At 32.1% G+C, this 11,513-nt stretch overlaps 1 protein-coding gene across 2 annotated transcripts in view; it reads right to left on the minus strand.

The window, feature by feature from the left end:
* Phyhipl (phytanoyl-CoA 2-hydroxylase interacting protein like) overlaps positions 1-10,824 on the minus strand; it is a 45,160-nt gene extending 34,336 nt beyond the window's left edge. Inside the window, exon 1 of one of the 2 annotated variants that reach the window (XM_010603113.3) lies at positions 10,801-10,824. The gene's annotated coding sequence lies outside the window, so the exon portion shown is untranslated. Of the gene's footprint in view, positions 1-5,385; positions 5,535-10,800 lie in introns of those variants that run through there. The other variant, XM_010603109.3, reaches the window with a different exon arrangement.
* Between the last annotated feature and the right edge of the window lie 689 nt (positions 10,825-11,513).

Consider the following 11,513-nt stretch of genomic DNA (forward strand, 5'->3'; position numbering starts at 1 on the left):
TACCTCAAAGAGCTTGGACTGGAGGTTCCATTTGACCCAGCCATCCCTCTGCTGGGTATCTTTCCAAGAGAACTAAAAGAATCATATCACAGAGAAGTATGGGCACCCATGTTTATAGCGGCACAGTTTGTAATTGCTAAATCTTGGAAACAACCTATTTGCCCATCCGTTGGAAACTGGATAAAGAAGTTGTGGTTTTTCTATAAAATGGAATATTACTCAGCCATAAAGAGCGAGAGAATAGATTCATTCATAGGAAAATGGATACATATTGAAGATATACTCCTAAGTGAAATAAATAAGTCACACATGTGTAAATACCAAATAGTTTCCCTGGTGTGAATATTCTGCAACAATGCATAAGATTCTAATAAGATTACTGACATTTAGAAATTTGAAGAAAGGAGCTAAAGGTGTAGGGAAGGTGTGATGCGTAGGGGAAGAACAAAAAGGGAAAAGAAAAAAATGTGAGAGAATGAAAAGATGAAAATAAAGTGTTTGTAGATGGGGAGGGGAGGAGGGGGTGAAGGGAGGGCAGAGTTAAAGGGAAAAAATGAGAATCAAGACTTGCCATGTAAAGGTACATGATCCCAACAATGAATGTAACTGTACTGTATCCCTAAAATGTACCAATAAACTCAATAAAATTAAAAAAAAAAAAGCGTGAGAATGGCCTGTCCCTGATCTTTCTTTGGCTTCCTGTCTGGCTATGTAATTGCTCCCTCTCACAGGTGTTTCTGCCATGATGCTATCTGTCATTAGGTGATACAACCACCAGTGCACAGAGCCAGCACAAGGCTGTTTGAACTTTCAGTCTCCAAAACCATAAATTAAATAGATCTCTTTTCTTTACAAATTACCCCAACAAAGGTCTTTCCTTATAGTAGAGGAAGATGGACTAATACACTTTTTTATCTAAGCATTTATTTAGTCATGCTACCTAGAACACTACTTCCTCAAGTGTGACCCCAGTACTAGTAACATCATCATCACCTGGAAACAATGTAAAAACAAATTGTTGGGCTCCATCCAAGAATTAACCTCTCAGAAATTCAGGGTCTGGGTCTACATCCTGTGCTTTAACAGGCCCTATTGATGGTAAATTTTAAGAATCACCAACAAATTCTTTAAATATTTTAAAATACAGAGATGATTAAGGGTTTTAGCAAATGCTATCATTTATTAACTTCCTTTTAAATGATTTAAAAATTGTAATACAAATAGTATATTTTATATTGTGCTGTACAGTATTATATGATTTGGGTAAATAAATATTAAAGTAAACTTTCACCTTTTGGTAGACAAAATGGCATAATGCATAAACACATGTGGTTTTATTTCATATTTGCTTGTTTAAATTCAAGTAAATAAGAATTTATGCCAGTAAAATTTTACAATCCATGCATTTGTGTGTAGCAGTTAGTTGTAGGCAAGGCTCATATGCATCTGTTTGGCCCATACTCTTATCAGAACAAATAGTTTAAGGACTTGGTATAAGTTTTGTGTACCTCTCTATAAAAGTAATGAAGTTATTCTAAGTTTGGGGTACAGTCATACTTTTTCCAGTATAGGTAATGAAAAAATTACTTATAAAATGAGAAGTGGATTCCCAGATCAATGCAAATATTAACCAAATATAACATGGATATCTCATCTTACTATTAATTTATAACAGATGCCTTTTCAGCTAATAATGACAACTGTGGTAACTATGTACAAAATTTAACAAATCTGCTAGAAGCTCTCAGAAATATAGCTAAAATATAACAGACTTACATTACAGTGATTAAAAACTTACACGTTTTCATTGGGCTTATATGAAAAGGTTTTGCAAAATAATGATATGGTCTCTGACAAGTTTTATAATTTTGCAACAAAACTGTGACTGAAGTTAATGTAAAGCTGACAATTAAAACATACTCAGAATAATGTCATCATCTCATCTAAGAACAAAACCGGGAAAAAAGCCTGTTAAAATCATATATTTCTGATATTATGATCAAAATGTTAAATGAACAAGCTGTTATTTAAACAAAATAAAGTAAAACATTTAGGCATGTCTGAAAATGCAGAGAACACAAAAATTATTAAACACAGAGAGTTGATTAATTCAAATGCTGAGATTATATAAGATCTCTAGACAAAAGAATTTTATGAATAAGAATATGAATATGGTAAACAGCTCTGTTTGATTTTGTAGAAGTTTTTTAAATAGGTAAATTTAGATATGGGAAAATGTACAATGAAGAAGAAAAGTTTAATATATAAATCAGTCTAACACACCATCAACTAAATTTTCACAAATCTTTAAACTATATTATAAATAAAGAAAATAAAGTCTATAGGAGTGATAGTCCTTGTAAAAGCTGTTGCAAGATTTCATAAAGTAGTAACTGTGTATTAATAAGAATCAAATAGTAAGACATTTCAAAATAATTTTGGATAATCCCATAAATTATCCTTTAAATTATAGTTGTTTTTGCTCCTGAGCTAACATTATAATGTATGGTCAGAAAATTTCAAAGATTATTAGCCAAAAATTTCAAAAATTATTGAGGTAAGATTTAAATATTTTTTAAATATATTTTTATTAATTGAAAAGTTTGATAAATATCTTTCAAGTAAAAATAACTTGGCAAATTAATTTATCTCGCTCTTTAATAAAGTGAAAAAGCTGAAATATATTCTTAATAAATAAATTTAAATATGTGGAATTTTTATAAAGATCAGAAAAGATGGATAAATTTTTTAAACTTTCTGAACGAATATCTCAGAATATTACACGGTACACTATTTTATCACTGAAAACGTGAATTGACTGACATTCATTTTATTGCTTCTCTCTAAATAGAACATTTATCCCTTCCTTCACGATTCAACTTTGATAAAAATTGTTTCTCATTAAGTTTATATTAATTTATTTGAAAACTATTTTAAGAAGGTAAAATGAGTTAAATACTAGTCTATCACTACTTACCCATATGAATTAGATTTTTCAACATACTGTAATAAAAACATGATACAGAAGTAAAATAGATATTAAGGCTGATATAAAATACAAACTTTCAAGTGTAACTGATAATTTAAATTTCCCACTATACCACTCATTGAATTTATTTTTAAAAAATGCTATTATGTTTAGAATTACAAGATAAATGTGTACTAAGGAAATGCTACTTTTTTACTTGTTAAGTGGACTCCTACAAAAATACTTAAAGAAAGCTTCTCTACAAAATTAGAAAGTTTGGTATCTAGTAAGAAGACAAGTTTATACTTTTATGTCACGGCATAACCTAAATAGCCCTAATTAACTTCCAGCTTAATTTCCCACCAGACACAATTTTTTCTTCCAGCAATACCAAAAGCTATGCATTCACAGATCATACATGATTCATTCCTTTAGATATGCTTATGTTTGTAACAGAAAGGCCCTTCTCACCACTTTTCCTCACAAATTTTTATTTTACTTCTATAATCCAGAAAAATGCTGCTTACCAGACTAAAGACAGAATGATTTTCTCTACACATTACAATAACTTTCACATACGAATATATTTATATAATTGTACTGTCTCCTTAAATAAATTGTCAATTTAAATCTTTTGAATGTGAGATCCAAGCTACATTGACTCCTGGATTCTTTCTTCTTTCTCTCCTTCATACAGACCCTAATGTTGGAATTAATGTAAAAATAAACAGGAAAAGTAGGTCAATAAATATAGGCAAGTAAAAGAATAAAAAGTAACAAAGGGAGAATCTTAACTAGTTAGGATTAGTACCTACAACTGTCAAAGAATAAAATGGGCTGGGTGTGGTGGCGCATGCCTGTAATCCCAGCACTCAGGAGGCTGAGGCAGGAGGATCGCTGTGAGTTTGAGACCAGCCTGGGCTACATAGTAAATTCCAGGTCAGTTTCAACTGCAGAGTGGTGAGACACTGTCTCAAAAAACCAAAAAGAATAGAATGGCACTGTTCTGTAGCTAGTACTACTAAAGAGTGTCCTCTATCCATGAGTGATAATCTGAAAAACATCAGTCTATGACAAGATAAATATAAAAACTAGAAATACTTAGAAACTTTTTTAAAAATGTAGCTTACTTTTATGTCTGTCGAAACTTTTTAATCACCTTTTAATTTTAATATTTTTATTAAGTGTGGAACAGTGACAGAAATTTCTTTGAAAAGGATCTTTTATTAGATAGCTTGAGATAGCTAGTAAACAAGATGAATAAAACTGACTCATTTTTAATGACTGGTTAGAAGGAAGGATATAATATTTATATGTAGTTTTAAAATAAATATATCAGTATTATTATACATAGTTTGACATCACATCATCTTGGCCACTTTGATTTTAGGTGCATTTGGAAACATCTATGCACAAATAGGAATTTTTCTGAATTTAAATTATATGAATGCTAGATTTTGAGTTAAAATTACAGCTTGTTTCTCTTGCTGCCTATCAGACACAATGGTAGATAGGGTTACCTTAGACTAACCCCACACAGAGCTAACTTACTGCAAGGAGACATTATTCAGCTATCTACAGCTCCCTGCATGACCTGTATAATCTCAAAATCCTGCAAATATCTAAGAGTCAAATGAGTATATACTATACCTCCCGAAAGTCTCTTTTCAACGTCTTTAATCCTGTCAAAAAAGTCTAACATATGTTCTCAATTTTTTTCTTGGTGTTTGTAAACTGTAGTAGTAAGAGGCCAATGGTTTGCAGGCTATGTGGTGGATCTCAGATATTCATTTTTATTCTTATGGCAAAACAATCATGACAATACATAAACAAATTGCATACTTGTATTCCAAGGAAATTTTACTTATAAGGATATGTACTAGGCTTGCAGATTTGGCCAAATGACAACAGCATGCTAACTCCTGGTATACATAACAGATACAACTCTAAAATGCAATCTTTAAGCACCTATCACATAGTAGATGCTTATTTTGATTTTTGAAGGCATTAGTCACTAGCTTTTACAATTTTAAAGACAACATTTGGGCTCGTGAAAGATAAAACACTTTTTTAAGAAAATCAAAGTGTATTGAAAAGCTTTTGTGCCTTGCCTTTAATGGCATATGTCTAGGGAAGCTATAAGTCTTTCATACTATTATTAGAACTATTATTATAACACTCCCACAGGCTACAGAAAACAAAAGGGCAGATTTATTTACACAAATTGCCACAATCATAACAACTGATAGTATACATTCAAAATCCACAGAGCAGCCTCTTTTAAATGAACTACAAATTTGGCTCAAATAGTTATAGCAAACAAAACTAATTACAATTTTAAGCATGATCTTCTTTGTTCTGTTCGTATCTGTTGGGAAATGTCTAAATGCAGAACTCTTGATAACATCTTAACAAACCTGAATTGTAGATTTATTTCATCATTGGGATTCAGAGTTGCCCTTCCCCAGGATGGTATCACTCTTTTCCTTCGTGGAATGAGACACAATCAAAGCTCATTAGAGACCACTCTGAAGGTGAAGTCAAATCCTATCATTCCCTTTTCGTATGAGTTCTAGTCTCCGTGGTGGAACACACAGTTTCTGTGAGTAACTCTTCTCCCCATTCTAGAACATGTTCCCCAGAATACAAGAGAGCTTGCTGAAAATTCTCTGTAATTTTCTCTTAAAGTTAGATTTCAAACACTGTAATATAAAACTCAAATGTTTTTTTTTTTCTTCATACTAATCCCTCAAAAACCTTCCAAGATTCCAATACTACCTGCAGATAATTTAAAAATGTCTATTTTAAAATCTGTGAAGCATTGCATGGTTAGTTTCATATAGTCATGATTCTAAAAGTATTGCCATCAGACAATAAGTAGTTTGGGAGGAATGTGAATGAAGAAAAAGAGCCAAAATGAGTGTGTTCTTTTGTAGAGATCTACAGTGAAACAATAACAATACAGCAATACATAATATTGTTCTGGCATTATAATATCTACAAGAGAGGCAAACACCCCTAGAAAAGGGTTAGGACATACTGTATTTGGATATCTACTGAGATCTAAAATTTGAAATGTGACTAGCTGCTCTCATCATGTTTTCCAAGTATTATTTCTTTGTTCTTTATTTTTTTCTGTGAATGATTCTTCTTATTTTCGTACTTTCCAGACTTAAAGTTACTGTTGATTACATTTGATTTTGCCTGAAAATTCAATCACGAATTCGTAGTTTTTTAGCATGTGAATTTCTTTTACACTATATAAAGAACATTCTGAAGCTTTCTGCCGGCTCTCTCATTCTTCTATCCATTTCTGCTAGAATTCTTCCTAATCACTGATTTTATTTTTCAAGTGTATGTGTATAAAACAAAGTCTGCTCCATAATAGTAGTAAAATATTTTAATCAGTTAAAGAATGGGCATATGTTTTAGAGTACTAACAAGAGAATTTAAACAATAATAAAGGATGGATGAAAAGACTTTTAAAAGAAATTTAACAAGAAAGAGGCATATTCCACAAGGCTAAATTCAAATCAGATATCTACTAATGCCAGAAAAGAAAAATCACAAACTAGAAGGATTAGGCTTGTTGTAATAAGTGTACTAATGCTCAAGCTTAAGATAAAATATAAAAGTAAGTAGGAAGCTGAGTGTGATGGTGGTGTAATCCCAGCAGGCTGAGGTAGACTGCAAATTCAAGTCCCACCTGGATAACTTAGCAAGACTCTAATTCAAAACTAAAATATAAAAAGAACTGGGGATGTAGCTCAATAATGCAGCACCCTTGGTTTCAATCCCTAGTACAGCAAATAATAATAATAATAATAATAAAATTAATAATTAATAATAAGCCAGAAAGTATTCTCACATAAATTAAAATCAAGATTGGACCTAAATAAGGGGAGAACAATATCAGAAATAAAGCCAAGTTGACCAGGATATCTGCACAATAAAACAAGTTGCTAGTATTACTACTTATGGCATATAAGTCATTCTACCACTGGAGGGAGTCTGGTCCCAAATACTTTGATGTGGTTTTTAATAATTTCTTAGTCTTTCCTGGGAATGAATTAGAACCATCACTAAGTATATGAATTGGTTTAACATGATCTGACAATTTTCAATCTTTTTTAAGTTTTATTTTTATTCTGTTTCAAGTTTACTCATGAAAGTTTACAGTATCTTTACCATTGTACAAGTCAAAGAAAGGAATCCAGAAGTCATATGACTTACTACAGATCTAGCCTTAGAAACAAATCATGAAGAAAAGTATTGCAAAACAAGGAACAGGGCTATAACGAAAACAATTACTTAAAGCAGGTCTCAAGATTACAAGGCACATGAAAAAAGAGTAAATAATAGAGTTGGAGGAGAAAATAGCTTTTAGCACTAAGGCTAACAAAGATATTATTGATGAAATGGTAAAATAGGAGCATAGGATAAGAGTACTACAATTTTTAAATTTACTGTTCTCTGACAATTCAGAGCTTCCAATAATTACTTATGAAATACAAGTGATTTTCTAACAGGACAACATACATTTGAAATTATGAAAAACAAAGATTTAAACATTGGCAAAAAAGATTGAAAAATAAGTCAAGAACATATACGTAGAATAATATTCCATTCACAATCATTATTATTCTCTATTTTGTCAAGAATTGTGATATATCCTCTGTCAATGAGACTAATGATTACCTTATATTCTTTTTAATAAAAAATTAAAGATAAGATTTACGGGTAATTTTCTAAAATATATATTTGCTTCAGAAAATATTATGGTTACTTTTCCTAGACACTTGTTTGCTTCAGAAAATGCTATTAAGAGTTGTCTAAGAATTTGGGTTCCTTCTGTTTCCAAAGTTGAATTTTATCTATTTCATATGTCAAGAAGTATTAACAAAGAGGCCCCAATTGATTTATAATTAAATAGATAGGATAAAGTCCATATTTGAAGAAAAATTTACTTTTCCTCTATAGAAGTACTATTACAGACAAAGACAGGGAAACCTGTTAGCTTCTGTCTGCATTAATTTTTAATCACCAACTAGAATTATAAATTCCATAAACTGTGTCTAGGCAGCCACAAAATAACTTACTCACAGAGATAACAATTTTTAAAACTAGGAAGCCTTGAGAGTGGTATTAGAACCATAAAAAATTAATTTTGTAATGTCCTCCTTAATTATAACAAGGGTGGAGGGAGCTTGAATATTAGTAAGGCATCATGGAGATAAATCATTCCTTTTTGGCAAAGAAAGAAAAAAATACATATATATCATACACATGATAAAAATACAAAGAAAAAGCAGAAGCATTACAGAATTCTGCATGTGGAGTAAGGAACCATTTTGTCATAGGTTAGTGGGCATCTGAAGTATATACATTACGAAACAAATTGGAAATGGGTTGCTATACTGCTAATGCTTCAGATGAAAAATTGGTTTCATCCTTCAATATTTTTTGAAAATTAATAATGAAAGTATAACAGTTTGTATGTACTTCAGCACAGAAGTATGATGAAACAAAAATAATTTCTTACTTGCAATAGAAATTAATAGAAACATCTATGTTCAGAGTACATCTTCCAAGGATTTTCTAATAGAAATTTATTCAGAAGGCTCATTTTTAATTGCAAGTAACTAAAACCTAGGCAGGGGCCAGATACTAACAGCCAAAGTACAGATGTCTCAGAAAGACTACACATGATACATAGGTGTGTGTGTGTGTGTGTGTGTGTGTGTGTGTGGCTCCATTAAAAAATCCAACCATGTGACCACTTAAACTTTAACATATACTTCAAAGACAGCTAAATATTTTGAGAAACTATAAAAAAAAGAAACACTGTCAATTAATACTAATAATGTAAACATCAATATATAGGAAAATAGGCAAGTAACAGGCAGATAACATAGAACAGCCAAGGAAATATAAGACAGTCAACACAGGTACAGCTTTTAATTCATGAAATAAATGAAATACTACAAAATTTAAACATCTATGAATGGAGATGATAAAAATATTGTACATTTAACAATCATACTATACATTTTCCCCATCTTACTTTATTCCGCTTACAAGAAATTAAGATGCCACTCAGTTTTTATTACCAAATTAACAGCGCAGTAAAAATGAGAAAAATAAAGACCAAACAAATGTATTCCCATGACCATTAAATTATAAAAACATAGCTCTTTTTATGTACTTAACCACAGAAACATATCTTCTGCCAAACTCTGCTATATCCTTGCCTTTCTATGCTATGTATTTGTAGAAATAAAATAATGAAACCTGAGAAAAGAAAGGGAAATAAAGGAAGCAAATCACATCTAGCTGGAATTTTCTCAATATAAAATTATACTAAATAAGAGGTGATTGACAAATGCAACACTTTATAAATTGTGTATAAACAACTACATCATCCCCTCTACATTGCTGTGAAGCCAACTTACAATTTTTGGAGTTGACACATAAAGTAGGATCGCAAAGAAAAAAGAAAGCTAAACGCTTAATCTCTCTACACCAGTTATTCCACATTTTTACACTTTTCTAATAGAAGAATTAGCTCTCTGTAATTCTTAGTATAAAGTAGTTGATAAAATTAAACCCAATTAGTCTGTAAAATCAATCAACGTTCTGCAAATAGTAATTTTCATAGATACCGCTTAAAGCCAGTACACCCCAATTAAATGTTACATAACTTGCTCATTTTGCAGGATTCACATGAACAGAAACAAGTAAAATAATTAGCAGAATTATATAGCTTCTACTATAGCAGTAGTAACTACAGTAAATGTAGCACTAATTTTTGCATTCTACATTAACTTTGTAAGAAAATACCCAAACTTTTGTTTTTTGTAATATATGAAATATGGTGAATGCAATTTTAAATACTGAGATTAGTGGACTATAAGGAACAATATGAATTACCTATTTCCAATTTCTGCAAGAATGAGCTTTTGATAAATCACTAAAGTAAATAAAAATGAAATCTGCTTTATTAGATTCTTTTTTCTCTCAAAGCAATCCAAACAAATAAAAATATTTGCAATTTACTATGTATGTTAATATTACAAAAAGTCATGTCATGAAGGTATAAATTAAAATCCAAAAAACTTTCTATGTGGTATATTAAAAATAACCATTATAGTCTAAACATGCAAGTTTATTCATGGCACACAAAATAATTTGTAGGTACTATAAATATATATACTTACTACTATGGTAACCAAAATAATTCACAAATAAGGAAAACACAAGCAGCCTTTATAACAATACTTATTTATTCACAATGAACCTATTTCAGAAATTATTTCAAATGTTCTTGGTTTCAAAGTGTTTGAAATCTGGGTTTCAAAAGTATTAAGTACAACTTTACATGAACTAATACATTATAAATCTATTAATAAACAGAAATCTGGTGCTCATTTGATCTAAATGTACTGAACAGCAACAAAAACAAATTACCTGTATTATTATATGTGACCTTAAAAACAAGACATCTGCTCCCTATTGGGGTTATACTGATAAATTTTATGACCCTCTTCCTACCTATGATCTACTAATATTAGTACTAATCTCTACCTAACTTTTGTTTTACAATTTTTACAATTATTACCTCTGTGTACAGTTAAACACTGATTTCATTTATAATCAAAACTATTCAGGGTCCTGTTGGCAACATGTAATTTTTTTTATGTAGAATTTTACAATTACTTGGCGAACCAATTACTAATCAGAAGACCTCTTTACAAAGGAAGTTTTATTCCACGTCAGTGAAATATGATTGACTCTCCAAGTGGTCCAACTAAAACAGAAGCACGGGAACTTACCCACGCTGTCCACAACACTGGTTTATCTTTGTAACTCGCAGACCTGTATTCAATTTCCTGCTTTAGGAGACTACTAACTTTAACAATAGAATAAACAATACAACATCAACACACAATGGTACGCACTCGCCACCTATTCCGAATCACAGTGGATCTACTAGGCTGATTCCTTTACAGATTTTTGACAGCCTCTGAATCACACCCAGAACCTCGGTGCTAGTGTCTGTCCTTGGTGCTGAAATGCACTGTTTTTCCGTACCCTCGCTGAAAAACTCCTGCTCACCGTAGGAGAGAGGATAAAAAGAATCACTAATCTGGGGACTCTGAAAATGGGAGCTTCACAAAAAAGCCTGATAAGTTTCTAGGCACAGAACGCTAACTAGTACGTGCGAGTGCCGTGGCTGCTGGAAACACGCAGAGGGCATTTCCCTCGGTGCTGCGAGACCCGGGAAACTGACTGCGGCAAAGCTGGGAAGCCGGGTCGGGGCAGGAGAGGCGGCCGCCAAGGGCGAATCTGGGGACTCTGAAAATGGGAGCTTCACAAAAAAGCCTGATAAGTTTCTAGGCACAGAACGCTAACTAGTACGTGCGAGTGCCGTGGCTGCTGGAAACACGCAGAGGGCATTTCCCTCGGTGCTGCGAGACCCGGGAAACTGACTGCGGCAAAGCTGGGAAGCCGGGTCGGGGCAGGAGAGGCGGCCGCCAAGGGCGCG

Source organism: Fukomys damarensis, unplaced genomic scaffold (assembly GCF_012274545.1).
Source record: "Fukomys damarensis isolate Sample0158 unplaced genomic scaffold, DMR_v1.0_HiC HiC_scaffold_20, whole genome shotgun sequence".
In the NCBI taxonomy this organism is placed as follows: Eukaryota; Metazoa; Chordata; class Mammalia; order Rodentia; family Bathyergidae; genus Fukomys; species Fukomys damarensis.